We start from the raw sequence: 17,125 nt of genomic DNA, 5'->3' as shown, positions 1-17,125 counted from the left end.
CTTTGGAATTCATTTAGTGAGTTGAATTGAGAATTTATCTCTAAATACTACATTTGTTTCTAGTTATGATTTTAAGCTATTTAACTATTCAAAAAAAAAGCAGGTGCTACAGTTTCATAAGGAATTATTTCTTCACAGGAATGAGTTGTTTCCTAGCCATTTTGTTTTATTTTGTTAGAAGGTTACAGACTGCAGGTGAATTCTATAGACAACTACATTGTGTGTAGTGAATACTGTGAATTGCTTAAAGAGTGCTTCTAAAAATGACTCTGAGTTAATCACAAGAAACTGTGAGATGTTTCTATTAATGACAGTAAGATAATCACTATAAATTTGATTGCCTTTAAAATTTTGACTAACATAATGAAAATAAAATGGCAAAATATAGGAGTAAATTTGATATAACTTGGATCAAATAATGGTCATTATTACATTCTGAGATATAGAATTTACATCATCATAAATATTCAATCCAAGTTTAAGATCCATTAAACGTTGTAAGTTTCCCCAGTTCATTACAATCATAGAAATGCCTGCATGGAATAACATATTATTGTTGATATTCTATGCAATGTATACAGTGTTCACTTATTTCATTACTTCTTTCATTCTTTTTTCATAGCTAACATTTTGGTTAACTAAAGACAAAAGACCCCATGAAACCATAGCAAATACATTTCTCATACAAAAGATCTGGCAGGATTCTAGGAATGTTTCCAGGATTTCCTCAAAAGTAGTACTATACAAAATAAATATAAGGATACTGAGATGAAGTATCAATAGCTACTATTGAATAACTGTTTAATAACAACTGGCAATCTTAATGCTCTACTGACACTAGTATCAAGATAACTAATTTACAAAGTATGTTATTCTTTGCTTTTGCTATTAAGGGATGACACTAAAACTCAATGACTGAAAACAAGAAGGGCTCACAATCTGTGGGTTATCTGCATGGGTTTGAAAGAGTTGAGTGTTTTCTACCCACATTCCTTGGGTTTACCAATTCATCATCAGTCAACCAGAGACTGATTTGTTTATAATGAACTAAATCACAGGTCTGAGGGCTGGTATTCACTATCACCTGGGGTTATGACCAGCAGGCCAGCCAGGGTTTATTCACCTGGTGGTGCTCAGTTTTCACAGTAGCAGGAAAATAAGGTATCAAAACACAAGCTCTTTTTGAGTCCCTCTTCGACTCACATGTACTCTTACATTTGATGAAAGTCACATAGTCAAAACAATCATGAAAAAAATTATGAATTATATTATAAATTTATGTTATAAAAGCAATTATAAGTATGGTTTGGATTACCACTTAAAATCAAACAATTAGGTAGTCATTGAATATAGTTATGAGGATGTTTTCAAACATAAAAAAAATTGAACATATAATAACAGAATAAAAATGTTACTATGTATTGTTGTCCACATGAGTTTTATATAAGCACCAATGTGTGTGGTGTGTGAAGAAACTTCTGAGTTAGAGTGGATGACTTAATGGATAATCATTTAAAAGTAGTAACTATTTTTAACCCTACATATTACATTTGATATGCAATAACACTCCTCGAAATAATGATATTCTGAAGTCATTTTAAAAATATAAAATAAAATCAAAATATATAAATTTCAGTTATTGGCTTTAGCCTGTGCATTAATAGGCTCCATAACAGAAGGAGTTGATATATTAAGGTTTATATGTTCTCATGGTAGAAAGTTATTAAAAGTATAAAGTAGGAAACAGATTGAATTACTTTTTTTTTTTATTGTAAACAAATGGGATACATGTTGTTTCTCTGCCTATACATGGCGTAAAGGCATACCATTTGTGTAATCATAAATTTACATAGGGTAATGTTGTTTGATTCATTCTGCCATTTTTTTCCTTTCTCCCCCACCCCTACCACCCCTCCCCTCCCTCTATACCGTCCTTCCTTCCTCCATTCCTGCCCCCCTCCCTAAACCCAACTCCAACCTCAACACTAACCCCTCCCACCCCCCATTATGTTTGAATTACATTTATATCTAAAACTAAAAAGAATGTTGGCATGTTCCAAACCAAAGAGAAATGCTTATTTAATATGCATAAAGATAACTGATTTAATACATTAATGTTCTGTGTATACACAAATAAGAGGAAAACACACTCCATGTTCCAGTTGTATCAGGCACAAATATATTTCTCAAATATCATTAAGTAAATTTTAACTTGACTTATCCCACCAAATTATTAGTATTTCTAGAATATCCATCTCCTTTGCCCTGCTATAGAATTACTCAAATTGTAACTCTAAGTTATCAAGTTTAGGAAATTGAAATGGAAATTTAGATGTAGGCTGTTTTCAGTGCAGTTAGGAGGCATGCAATTGCAATTGAATGCTTGGCAGCAAACACTGCTTGAGCCTGAAGGCCTTTTGAATTTTTGTTAAGCAACTCACATAAATGATTAAAGCATTTGGCAATGCTGTCTTCTCTTTCCACCATAGCTAAAGGAAATGTTAGTAGTATTTAACTTTGACCCAGAAATTCAATGCTGTTTTCTCTCACTGCAAAATGTGAGCTCCATTTATGAAGTTTAAGACAGATATATCAGGTCAGACTTGCATTGTGTGTTTGTGTGTGTGTGTGTGTGTGTGTGTGTGTGTGTTTAAACTCAAAGGGAGGCATTGAACAATATACACCATGATGAAAACAAAGTCACTGGAGTATTTAGGAAAATATAATGTTAATTTTCTACTTGATTTTAAAACTTTATTTAGCGTGATGTATATTTATGTCTTAAAAGAAAAGTACAATTGAAACTGAGCTAAATTGATAGGAAAGTTACTAAGCTATGATTTTAGTTTCAAAAGGAGATTTCTTTCATATATGCCGTGGGATACCTTCAAACACCAAAACGTTATATTTGCTAATACAATTCCCCAAATTTTAATCTATCAAGGTTCCTGGTATACTAATTCCTGATGAAACACAAAATTTTTAAATAACTCATTCAAAGTTGCTTGATATAAATAAATGATGACTCAAAAATTACTTTATAAAATGGGTACCTAATTGATTTAAAAAGGCAAAAGAATTAGGAAAGCAATTGTAATAATTAATAGTTCATATGTTTTCACATGCTATGATTCTGTAACACATTGTGTAGGGAAATCTGTTATATGGATGCAAAGCATGATGGTAATTGTAGTTTTGATCTTTTTGTCTCAATTATCTCATGATCTATTTATGATCTCTTCTCCATGAACTCCAAAAGAAATTTGAAAACTATCACAACTTTTAAATATATTTTTTTTGTTTTGTATAAGTAGTTAGTTTTATGTTGTTTTTGTTGGTGTTTGTTTTACTTTGTTTTTCTAAGGTGGAGGGGATGAACTCTAGGCCCCACAAATGATAGGAGAGTGCTCCACTACTGAGGCATTTCCCCAGTTTTTCAATTAGTTATTTTTGTTTGCCTTCAAAACCTTGAATTTGAAAACATTATGATATAAGAAACAGACCTGAAATCTTATGTTGGTTACTGAACTAGAGGAAAATGAAAAGTGAAGTCTAGTTAGTATTAAGAACATCAGTCTGGTTGCTCATCACTTACAAAGTGAACCAGTTAATCAAATTATCTAATGAATGGTGAAAATCAAATTATGAATGGATGATACAGAATTACCAATACTGTAAGAGGATATGCATGACATGGAGAACACAACCACTATTATGTGTTAAGGCTGAGACTAATGGATCCAAACAACTTGGAGAAATAAAATGACAAGATAGAATTGCACACTTTTGGAATCAAGATATAAACAGATATCCAGAAATTTCCTAAAATTTTGGTGAGAGAATGACTTCTTTCTCATGATTAAAAATACTTACTGCCCCAGGAACCATTCAAGTCCAGAAAAAAGTAGCAAAGAATTTAATGAGGAAAATAGTTACAAATATAGAGCTGATATTTTAGTTGGAGAAGGCAGACAAAAGCAAAATCATCATGATTGACAGGCACATAAAAAGAGTAGATAGATAATAGATGATAGATTTATTTATTCATTTATTCCTTCATTCATTTTAGATAGAAGAAAAGAGATAAACTGAGGCACATGTGTGCGTGTGCGTGTGTGTGCATGTGTGTGTGTGTGAATAATTAGAGAATGTTGGACATAAAGTCTTTTTATTTAGATGATTAGGGAAGGTGTCACTGGTAATTTGACACTTAAGAAAGACTTAAGGAAATAGTGGAATGAGTTATATAGTTAGTTATCTGGGGAAAGAATACTCAAAACAAATGGATTAGCAAGTACAAGAGTCTCAAGGTAGGATCATGTCTGAGATTTTGTAGTGAAAGCAAAGAGGATTCAGCAATGAGCTGGAGAATTGTAGGACATGAATAACCTTTAAGCATTTTCCAAAGGCTTTGGCTTTTACTCAAATTGAGTGAGATGCTAACGTAGAGCATTCAGATGAGAAGATAAAAAGGTAAAAGTCATTGTTGAGCTATTAGTAATAAATGCTGGTGATGAAGGCAGAAACAATGATATTTATTGAGAGGAGAAGAAGATATTTGGCCTAAGAAGTCAAAGAGTAGAGTTGTGATTCACCATGGAGGGGAAGTATACAGGGGATGAAAATCAGTAGGAAATCAGAAACTGCAATTCCAGCATTGAACAGTATGAAGGGTAATTTTATGTGTCACCTTGGCTGGGTTAAATGATACCTAGACAGTCATTAAAGCCTTAGTTTTGGATGCGTCTGTGAGGATATGCCTGCAAAATATTTGCATTTGATTCTTTCAAATGAATAAAGAATATCCACTCTCACCAAACAAAAAGGCAGAATAAGGAATATTTTGCCCCATTGGGCTCAGAAGCCAAGAAAGTCACCCCAAATGGGTCCATATGGGATACAGTGAGAAAAAGGCTGTATAAGTACTGGGAAGTAGACCTATGCAAAATTTCAAAGGTACTGGAACCTTGGTCTTGGACTTCCCATCCTCTAGTACTGTGAGGAGAAAAAATTTCCATTTGTAAGCCACGCAGTCTATAGTATTTTGTTGTAGCAGACTGGATTAAGACAGACATGCTAAAAGGTGAGATTCTTCCCAGATTTATAAAGGAAAATACTGAGTTTTCAGTTGGCCATACAAATTTTCAGAATTTGAGAGTTAGTTACAGATGTAATTTGGAAAGGTTTATCATTGTAGACTGTTTAGAAGCAAAATATTGAGGTGATTTAGGAAAGAGGTCTAAAAATAGAACAGAGGTCATCCAGTGTTTAGAAAAATGGTAGATATGAAGAAACCATCTAAGGAGACTGTAAAGCATCAGTAACTGAGTTACAAAGAGAACGTTAAGAAAGTAGAATCTCAGAAGCCAAGCATAGAAAATAAGGAACGATAAGATGAGGACTGAGATTTTACCATTTGTGACAGACAAAATTAGTATTTACAACTTTTCTTACTCTGAATTGGAAATAAACTTCCTATGTCTTATACAAAATAACTTTACAGTAGTTTCTCTCAGTGGGTGAATTTCATTTTCTACTACAGTGAACGTTGGGTTTGATGATGTTATTTGTTTCAGCCAATGGGATATTAGCAAATATAATATAAAATATGTCATAAAGACTTGCACAATTTGGTTTGATCTGTCTCACCCCTGCCACTTACCCTGACAAAAGTATTCTACTATTTGCTATGAGAAAAAAATACGCTATAGTTAGCAGCTGGCCAGAGAGGGTGAGAGAAATGCAATGGGGCAATTGAGCCCAATGCAAACAGGCAAGAACCTACAGCAGAACCATTCATCTATACCCATACTAGATTAATCCAACTGTAGTCAACATATAGCACATAAAAATGGAAATAAAGGTTTTTTGTAAGCAAGTGAAATTCTGAGGTTGTTTGTTATGCAGCATTAATTTGGCAATAGGTGGATAATTCAGTATTTATTTGGCAGTTTAAAGTCTTATCATTATTTTGCCAATGATATCTCAGAGGAGCATCTGGAACAAACCCTGATTAGAGTAAAGAAAAAATGGGAGGGAAATGGATAGAGAATGCATAAAAATGATATGAATGGGATTTCTTTCCTGTGTTCCAGAAATGCATAATCATGGACTATATTTCACAATTTAACTTTAAACAGTATTTTTGGTTATCAGGCAAGTATATATCTGTAGGTGGTACAAGGAAAATAAAAGTGTCTTATTGTTCTGATCTACAACAGCTAAAATTGAGTCCTGAAAATGGGAAAAATTCCCAGGACTTAGAACTGCATTGTATCAGTGGCGTGATAATCTGTGTAATCTTTCCTGATTTCTTCCACTTAGTTAAATGGAATGCCACTAGGGAAGAAAAAATTATTGCCAACTCCCTCTTTATATCAGTCCTGGGAATATCTTAAATTTAGATCAAGTACTCTTGCCTCCAAAGTATGCTTAGCAGTTTAATTAACAGAACATTATATTTCACATACATATTAAGTATGAAATACATGCAAAGGATATAAGCTTAGAAAACTCAGGTAATCTTGCTTTGTAAAACCCATTTGCTAAGACATACAAAAATGGCAGTGTTTATCTTTCTTGAGCAGATCAGCAATTTATGTGGAAATTGCAGATGTTGATTCTCAGAAGTAATGAGAAATCCTGTTTCCTCTGCACAACACACAAAAAGAATAACAGCAAACAACAACAACAAAACTCCATCTGCAATTTAGCAACTCTCTCTGCCCCCTTGATTGTGTGGAGACCTGTTCTCCAAATATCCTGCCCTTAGATAGGGTATAGAGACAAAATGTATGAATGGATTTTGGAAGAATGTCAGAGGTCTATAGACTCCCCAGAATGCTGAGACAGTTTGGACTTGAGAGGAGGAGTGTGAGGAGCTTCCGCCAAAACCACTGGAATCACCTTCGCAGGAGTTAGTTGTTGTTTGTGAGGAGACAATTCATATGTTTGTCTTGAAGTTATTCAATTATTTCCTTCACTCACTGCTATTTGTTTTTAAGAAGAGGGTCTTTCCATTTTTCATATGTCATCCTGATATGGCAATATGTGGGCTATTCAAATGGTGATAATATAAGGTAAGCATCTCACAAAGTCATTTTGAAAACTGGAAAATTAAATGGAAGCAAACCAGTTACCATGCACTATGTGCATGTATTTTTTTTTACCTATATACTCTCAGGTAATAGAATTGAAGTTAATTGATATATACTTATCCCACAGGATAATGGCATGACTTCATGTGTTTCAAAAATATTTACCAAGCACATTGTTTGACTAGCAAATTGATTAATGATCCCTTCATTCAAAGAGTTTTAATTTCAGGGGCAGACAGAATATTATACAAATGAGCAAATAAAATAATTGCAGATTGTAACAGAAGCAAAAAATTAAACAGGGTGCTATAATTAGATGCTATTTTGAGTAGTTGGTCAAATAAAAAGCTTTTCAGAAGAGATGGCAACTGAACTGAGAGCTGGATCATGAAAGGGTGTCAACCATGCAAACTCTGTAGGAAAGGCATTCAAAGTAAAAACAATGATAAGTGGAAATAACTGAGAAATTAATGACGTTGGCAAGTTTCAGTTTAGAACTTTTAGACTACCTAGAACATGGTGAAAATAGAAAGCGTATTAGTTTAAAAAAATAGACAGGGATTAGATCCTGTACAGAGTTTTGTTTTTCTTTGAAAAAAAAAAGTATCATTTCCGTTAGTAGTACTGGTAATGTTTAAAATAACAAATTAACCCACTGAAAAGCCTAGTAATGATTTGTGATAAGATGGGAGTATTAGGAGAGTGAATTCACATGAATTTATATGAATGTCTCAAGATGACCCTTTAGCTATCCCAACTAGCTGACAGCCCCAGTAGCTTCCATTCCAGATTTGAGAGTGGCAGCTAGCCTACAAATCAGTTTTCTATAGAGTACAAGAAGACTCATTGATTTTAGTCTCCTTCAATTTTTTACATTGTGAAGACAGTCATGGCCACCTCTAAATTATTTCCATGTTGGAGCTGAAACTGGAAATTATTTTCCTCTAAATAAGTTAACATCTTCTTACATTTTCCCTCTCACCCTACTCCTCTGGTACTGAGGTACTTCCATTGAATTTTTCATTATTTTTTTTAAATGTTTTTAGCATAATGGGTACTTTCTCAAGGAATATTGATGAATTATTTCTATGTATTATATTTAATTTTTGTCTTTATTTTGTTTACAGTTTTTCCTTTGTTCATAATAAGAGAGTAATACATTATTAAATGGATGAATAATTAATTGATCAATAGAAAATAAATGCATAAAATGTGAATAAGGAATTCACCTGATAAATAAATGCCATGTCATAACTCAAACTTTAAAATTAGCTTTATACTTAGGTTCTTCATGATCTAAAGCAAGGAAAATAGTAATTTTAAACACTTATCACCCTTGCTAAACAAGAGTTTAGCTAAAACTCTTGGAGATGTGGTTACCAAGGTGATATCTTTTGCACCAACAGCAAATTTATGAAAGTCAGTCTGGGAACTAAATGAGTGATATAGAGAATAGCAATTTTTGATTGACATGGACTCTTATAATTTAGAAGCATTCTCTGAGCTTAATAATAAACCTCAAGATGAAATTTTAATACAAAACAAGAACATTATCTAATTCTAAATGGAGATACAGAAAGAAGGTGTCTCCCCAAATTCAACTTTATGTGATATATAACATGTCATTCATTTTCATTTTCCCTCCAATGTAATTATAGATTATTCTTTTCCCTTAACATATAGCTAGAGCAAAAGAATTAATTCTAAATTATAATATTGTTATCCAGACTCCACATTCATATTCTGTTATTTGGAGGAGTTATGTTATGACAAAGTTCTGCACATGAAATAAAAGTACATATTTTAATATCTGAGGCCTTCAGACTCAATTCAACCTTCATTGAACTTCTAATTAAATCAGGTTTCTCCAAAAATACTCATGTTTTCTTAAAATCAATTGGTGAGAGAAAGGTTCAAGATCTCTGCACATACCTAACAAGGAATAAATTCCCTATAAAACTACCAAAGTAAGTAAAATATTTTATTTATGAGGATTCAGTTTCTCATAGTCTCTAGGCAATTTAAAGAGACAAGTTCGAAGGAGGAATTAACTCTTTCAGACTGTTCAAGCTGCAAATACACTGAAGAAGCAATCATTTGACTTGGGAATAGAAGGTGATATAATGCAGAGACCTAGACTGGGTTCTAATCTGGTTCTGGCATTAATTTACTGATATAGTTTCTAAGTCTTAGTACACACAGAGACACACATTTGAATCAGATGAATGCTAAAATTATTTGCTTTTGTTCATCCCTTAGATTCAGTTCTTTTTAAAACCTCTTTCTCAGTAATTAGTCTCATCTAATAAGATGTTATTTGAAAGACAACAGTATATTAGAGGTTCTCATAATAATACTTAGATCATCTCTTGATCCTAATAATTATGTTATGAAAACCATAGATAAGCTTTGACTTCAGTTAACAACTCCATCTAGCAAGTTACTGTTTGGCGTTCTTTTTCCTTTGGTTTAAATAAGTAGTTATTAAAGAAAAAGAAATGATTTTGATAATTCAGTTGAATTTTTTGAAGATCCCCTCTTTAACTCTCTGCCTGTTTTCATGATGCTTCTTTCTGAGAAATATCTCTTATCCTTTTCATCTCTTACACATTTACCTTTGGTATAATTACTTCCTCAAGGGAAGTAATCCTTACATCCATGGATTCATGCTCTCTGCAGAACACAGTTAAGGTGTTACAGTATTACTATTCTCAGGTGTCCTGTCATGTCTTGTCTTGTCTTTTCTTTTCCTTTTCCCCCCAGGATAGTTGAAAACTGGACCTGATCGAGCCCGATTTCAAGAAAAAAGCTTCTCTAGGTTAAAGCAAAGATCTGATGTTTTAGACATTTTTTTCATTACTGTAACCAAAAGATCTGACAAGAACAATTAGAGAGCAGAGGAGGTTCATTTGGGGCTCATGGTTTCAGAGGTCACAAGACATAGGTGGCCAACTCCACTGCTCTGGGTCTAAGGTAAGACAGAACATAACAGGGGAAGGTGTGGAGGAGGAAAGCAGTTCTGGATATGACAGCCTGGAAGTACACAGAGAGATCTGTTCACCAGGGATAAAAGGCACCCTGCCAGTGACTCTCCTCCTCCAGCCACAACCTGTCTGCCTACAGTTACCACCCAGTTAATCCATATCAGTGGATTAATCCACCCATGTGGTTATGACACCCTTAATCTAATCATTTCACCTCTGGATGTTCTTGCACTGGCCCCTGTCTAAACCATAACACCTGCCTTCTTGGAATTGCATCTATAGACTCATCTGTTTCTGTCTCCTTACAAGTACCCCAATGTTAGAGAGACAATATGTCCCACTGACTGAGATCAAAATTTACAAAAACTGTTATCTTTGTAAATACTTGCTGATGCAGGTCTCAAGCTCCAGATTTAAGTAAAGAAATAGGAGTGTACATAAAGATGGCTTCTTCCTACAAATCCAAGTCAACTTTTTAATTGAAAAGACTGCTAAGTGTTTTGATCCTCAACATTACTTTCATATCTGGTATCTTCTTTTTAAATCCAACATAGAAAAATAAAATATCATGAATTTAGAAGCATATATTTCCATTCTAAATTCTTTGAATGAGAGTACCTTGGTTAAAAAATTAGAAAAAATAATTATTTTTATATAAACATTTTTAATTCATTTTTTAGAGACACATGACAGTAAAGTATTTAATTCATTTTTTAGAGACACATGACATATTTTGACCTATTATACATAATTCTACTCACATATTAATCATTTACATAGTTGTTTTTGATAGTTTGATACTTACAGAAACATTAACTTTTAGTAAAATAATAACTTGATCTGAATGGTTTATTTGGTTTCATGTATTATTTTTTATTTAAAAGAACCCATCTTTTATATGTACGCTACAGGAAATTACAAATAATTCAAGTAGAATGTGATATAAATAAATGTTTCCAATAATTCCTAACCAAAATCATTTTGTTTGTAGACACCATGACTCAAATACCATACCATTAATTATTTTTCTACTTATGCTTAAACAAAAGCACTTGTTTATAGTTTATAATTTTTAAAAATGGTTGAATATAAAAAATGTGCATCAAATTTCTTCTTTTAATAAAAGACTCCTTTAACTAATACTGGTGGGAAATTCAGTGGAGCTAGATAATTTGAGATAGATATAATACTAGAACAATTCCCCTTTAGGGAGACTTGGTGAGACTCATTATAGAACCAATTACTATGTGCAGGTGAATTGTTAGACTGTGGAAATGCTGCATGGTATACAGGGATCTTCACTAAGCCTCAGGCTATTGCTAAACTATCTTAGCTGAATTGTTGATTAGGACACACTTGATTTGATCTCACTTGAGCTTTTCATAGCTACATAGACTACAAGCAAGTTGAATCCATTACTCTCCCTTGATTACTAGTCACCTAGTCTCTGTTCCACTTTCACATCTGCCTTATCATTTTTCCTTATAAACCCATTTACTTTGCTTTCTGATGAATTCAAATGATAAGTTCCCTCTTCCCCACCAGTTTCAAAGTTTTCGCTTAGAACTAATTTTGAATTGTTGGGAGAGAGACTGAAATTGTCACAGCTAACTTGGCTATTCACTTTGAACTGTTATACTGGGATGAAAAATGGGAAGAAAATAGTTCAAATAATACACATACAACTGCCACATTTATAGCAAATTATCTGAAGATATTATAGGTATGATTTTCTTTGAGTTTATTCTATTTGGTATTCCCTGGGATTTTTGAATCTTTAGATTAATTTGGTCACCAATTTGGAAATTATTCCATTATTTTTTGTCATCTTTTGTCCCAGTTATGTCCCAGTCGTCCACTTGGGACTCCAGTTACACACAAGTGGTATCTTCTTCCTTATCCCACAGAGGCCTGCCTCTACAACTGACTTAGATAGCTCTTTGACAACTTATGAAATGTTTTTACATCGGAGTGATGGAATTGCTATTATAAATCTTTCTTTTGCATATGTTGGTAATTTTCTGTAAAGGATTATTTCATGTAATTATAGCAATTGCACCATTTCATTTCATTTCACTCTATTTGATTATTGATTTTAAAAGGACTTTGCTATTTACATTTTGTAACAATTTGGATTTTCCAGTAACCAACAGAGTTCAACATTTTCCTCATGTTGATAGTAGGTGTGATTCTTCATTAATTAATTCTGGGTTTATATCTACTATGTGTTCCCCTTCAAAACTCAGGTTTGCCAATACGGTCACATTGCCGTAGAGCCTCTCTGAGATGAGGAGTGTTCCTTCTCCACGAATAGGATTAGGTGTCTTGAAAAGGGCCTGAAGGAGTGAGTTCATCTCATTTTGCCCTTCTACCATCTGCCGTATGAGGGCATAGCAGCCCTTTTCCCTGGGGGATGCAGCCCTCAGTGGACACCCAATGCTGCACCTTGATTTGTTTACTTGCAGTCCCCAGCACTATGGGTAATAGATTTCCGTTCTTCATAAATTATCTATTTTTTGATATTCCATGATTGCAGCACAAAGGACCAAGACAGGACAGTATCCTTTGTTCAGGTTAATGTGTAAATGAGAATCCAAGTAACATTGAAATTTAGAAAGTGTCAGGAATATATGATCATTTTAAGTTTCTATATAAGTTAACCACAGGCAAATCTATTATTTCAAATGTTTAAAATTATTCTTTGGGTTTTATATTTGGGGTAAGAAGATGAACTAAAATTTGTAAAAGAAACAGATTTTTACAGCATGAACTCTTACACTGAGATTTGTGACATCACATGACTAAATATATTTCATGAATTTGAAAGAATATAAGTTTACATTTTTAGTTGTAAAATTTGAAATCATAAGAAATCGCCTTATAGTTTTACAGCAAGTATGAAGAAATATTACAGAGAAAATCTAGAGTTCATGTTGGAGCAAATAATAAGTTTCTATTTGTTCTAAGAATTTTATTTTCCTTTAATGTGAACACACCTTATTTATGTATGTATTTATGTGTTAATTTTATTTAAAAGCTATGCACCACCGTATTAAAATATGTAGACCTGATTTTATTTAAGAGCTTGTTTAACTACATCAGTTAAAATACATGTAAGATTTTTGTTTGATATCTACCCTCCGAATACCCTGATATTTCTTAGTAGTAAAAAGAAATGCTTCAGAAGGTTGTGGTAGAATGAATCCTGATATATTTTTAGGTCCAAGAGATTTTCTTTGCACTTTTCCTTTAATGTAATTCCCTTATAAAGGAAAGAATCGGGGGAAAGCGGCCGCGACCCGGAATGGCGGCGGCTACGGACTCATTTCCCGCGGCAGCTCGGCGGCCCTAATGGCTGCCGACGTCGCCGCCGTTCAAGGTGCTGGCGGAGCAGCTGCGGCGCGACGCGGAGGGCGGTCCTGGCGCCTGGCGGCTGTCGCGGGCGGCGGCGGGCCGCGGGCCGCTGGAGCTGGCGGCCGTGTGGATGCAGGGCACCGTGGTGGCTGCGGGCCGCGGCGAGGCGCGGCTGCGGGACCCGAGCGGGGCCTTCTCGGTGCGCGGCCTGGAGCGGGTGCCGCGCGGGCGGCCCTGCCTCGTCCCAGGGAAGTACGTGATGGTGATGGGGGTGGTGCAGGCCTGCAGCCCCGAGCCCTGCCTTCAGGCCGTCAAGAAGACCGACCTCTCCGACAATCCCCTGCACGAAAGCATGTGGGAGCTGGAAGTGGAAGATCTGCATCGGAGCATTCCTTAGGCCGGGTGGCTCTCCTGGACGAGGCGCTTCCACGCGTCGGGAGTTTCTCGGAGCCCACTGCCTTTGTTCACCCTGCGAGCAGCAGTTTTAAATGCCAGATTCTTGAATTAGCTCAGCCTCCGCTGCAAGGACTGTGTTTGCTGATGAAAAGCAGATGCTGTTTTGGTTTTTGTTTCCTACTTCATTTTCATTTCCCTCTCCCAAGCTCACAGCGATCTCGTGTTGCATTTTTGAAATTCTACGAGTTATGAGTGACGACACCTTCTCCGTGACTGCTGGGCCCCTGTTTTAAGATGTAGAATTTGAATCCCCGTCATTACCCACTGGTTAGAGTGCTCCAACGACCGCCGCGTCCAGTGTGCAAGTCCATGGGCTTGTTGTTCTCTTCCTGCAGCCCCGGGAGGGAGCCCAGGGCTTCACGCATGCTCGGCAGCTGCTCAGCGTGGGACTCCACCGGCCCTGAATCGCTGTCTGAGGGCAGACTCAGTGGCCCCTCGCAGACAAAGCTCTCTTCCTGCTTTGGGTGCAACGCAGACACTGAAGGCCTGCTACCCTTAGATATGGAACGTGGTTCTGTCCTCCTGCACTTGGAAATGCTGAGACAGACGTTTTCCAAATTTCTCTCTGAAACTAAAAAACCAAGAGTGAGGAGGCCGCACCATCTGCGGGTACCTGTCTGAGTGTCCGGTCTGGCTGGTGGAGGGACGTTGCGTTGGATTCCATCCTGGACAGCCATGAACAGAGCTGCCGCGCGTTTTATGTGGACTCGTTCTCTGCTCGTGGAGGTAGATGCCCAGGAGTGCGATCCTGGGTGAACGGAGTTTGTGGTTAGCCACTCTTCCAAGTGGTGGTGTGGTTCTGCATTCCCACCAGCAACCAGCAAGAGTTCCTCTTGCTTCACATCCTCAGCAGCATCTGTTAGTGTTTTGGATTTGCTATGTTTTTAAACTATATAGCATTTTCTTTTTTAGATGGATACAATACCTTTATTTTATTTGTTTATTTTTTGTATGGTGCTGAGGATCAAACCCAGTGCCTCACACCACTGAGCCACAACCCCAGCCCCACATTTTCTTTTAAAGATGGGTAGGTTGTGTGTTGTTTCTATTACTGATCTGGGTTTGTTGACTGCTTGAAGCTTCTTTTCGGCTGGTTTATGTTCACAATGTGGCCTTTTTCAGGCAATATTGCTTTACTTTAATGGGAGCTTTGCCCCCCTGTAGATCTAAATTTGAGCCCTTCATCTGTTGCTAAACTTGCTGTGGGTATCAGCAAGTTGCCTACCTTCTCGTTCAGTTTCCTCCATAAAACACAAATCATTGCCAGCTTGAGGCACTGTTGTAAGGAATAAAGATGTGTGTAAATCACTTTTACATAGTACCCAGTATATAGTGGGCACCAAATTATTGTTGCCAGAAGCAATAAGTGCTTGCTTACATCTATTAGTTACCTTTAAGTGTGTGTATGCATTTTTAAAAAGAAGCTTTTAGATTTACAGAAAAATTGCAAAGACCACACAGAGTTTCCGTATTTCCTGCATCTAGCTTTGCTCTCATTAACATCCTAATAAGTATGGCACATTTGTTACTATTAATGAACCAATGTTGACATGCTGTTAATCTTAAGACTATAGTTTATTCAGATTTCTTTATTTTTTTCCTAACATCTTTTTAATTTTATTTGTGGTACTGGGGATTGAACCCAAGGGCACTTAACCACTCAGCCACACCCCAGTCCTCACTCTCTGTATATATATTTACATATGTATTTGAGGTACAGGGTCTCACTGAATTGCTAGGGCCGCACTAAGTTTCTGAAGCTGTCTTCAGGCTCATGGTCCTCCTGCCTCTGCCTCTGGAGCCACTGAGATGACAGACATGCTGCACTGTGCCCGGCCCTAACCTCTTTTTCTGTTCCAGAGTCCCATCCAGGACACCACATTTCATTTGGGCTTCATGACTCCTAGGGCTTGCCCTGCTGAGAATTGGGACATTTGCTTTGGATTACATTGAAATTTTATTGTTATTATGTGCAGTGCTGTTATTTTGTCCAGGGCCTCACACTTGCTAGGCAGGTAGGGGCTCTACCATGAAACTAGACCCCCCCAGCCAGAAATAAATATATTTATGTGTGTAAAAAAAAAAATAAAGGGAAGAATCGGATTTATCATCTTTTTTGATTTCTTTTTTAAAAGAAACCATATTATATTTCCATTTAAATATCAGGATCATAATGACTTAGGGATATGAATAAATTTATTATATGACAAATATAAATACATAGATACTTGCCACTTGCTTTTACTTCTTTCTTGATACTCAAAAATTAATGTCTCAGTCAAATACAGTATTTTTTCTTTTAGTCTCATATGTTCTGAAAAAGATATCAAAGTTCATGGATCTGGTTGGATGTGGGTTAAAGTGGTTGGCATAGACACGGTTCATTCCCCAACTGTATCTAATAGACAAGAATAAAATGAACTGCATGCACATACAAATTTTGCAGTGAATCCAAGCAAATTTAACAGCTTTTGTTAAGTAAAAGTGTCATCTGCCATAACAACACCCACAACTGTAACACACAAACTGCAGATAAAACTTTCATGCTTCAATGTGTATGTTTATGCCTCAGGATCTGCTAGCACCTCTCAAGTGGAAAACATTTGCTGTTGAAACAAATAGTTCCTTTATAATTCCCCAACTGGGCTGTGAAGACACTAGCAATTCTGTTGATTTTAGAAACTATCATCACTCATGTCTCATCCAAGCAAAAATATGAAATTTTTCCATAGAGAATTATGTTATGTAAACATCAAATTTAAGAAATAGCATATCATTTTATATAGCTATTATATTTCACACATTAATTCATTTATTCTTCTTCCATTACACACTTAGTTTTTGTCTACTTTGCACAAGGTATCAGGGATCTAAAATGAGTAAGAAAGGAAGGTAAAAAGTTCACATGAAATATGCCCAAATCAAGAGTCTGAATATCCTCAAATCAAGAGTCTGAATATAAATAAGATGAACATATGTATACTTAGCATACATAATATATTCTTATATTTATGTATGAAAAGACTGATATTAAACTGCATCAACTACATGGTAAATGGCTCATATGGACAATTATACTAAGAATTTGGAAGAGATTTGACAATCAGAAATGTAGTATTTAGACAGAAGTATTGAGAGACTAGGATGTAGCTCATTGGTTGAGCATTATCTACTATACTTAAGGTCCTAAGTTCAATCCCTAGAACTGCAAGTAAAAAAAAAAAAAAAAATTTA

General features: G+C 35.6%; 1 pseudogene; it reads left to right on the top strand.

The window, feature by feature from the left end:
* Nucleotides 1-13,385: 13,385 nt before the first annotated feature.
* Nucleotides 13,386-15,994, top strand: LOC124974056 (recQ-mediated genome instability protein 2-like; annotated as a pseudogene).
* The last annotated feature ends 1,131 nt before the right edge of the window (nt 15,995-17,125 follow it).

This window comes from Sciurus carolinensis, unplaced genomic scaffold, assembly GCF_902686445.1.
Source record: "Sciurus carolinensis unplaced genomic scaffold, mSciCar1.2, whole genome shotgun sequence".
NCBI lineage: Eukaryota > Metazoa > Chordata > Mammalia > Rodentia > Sciuridae > Sciurus > Sciurus carolinensis.
The sequence above is the reverse complement of the archived record's forward strand: the minus strand, read 5'-3'. Positions and strand labels throughout refer to the sequence as shown.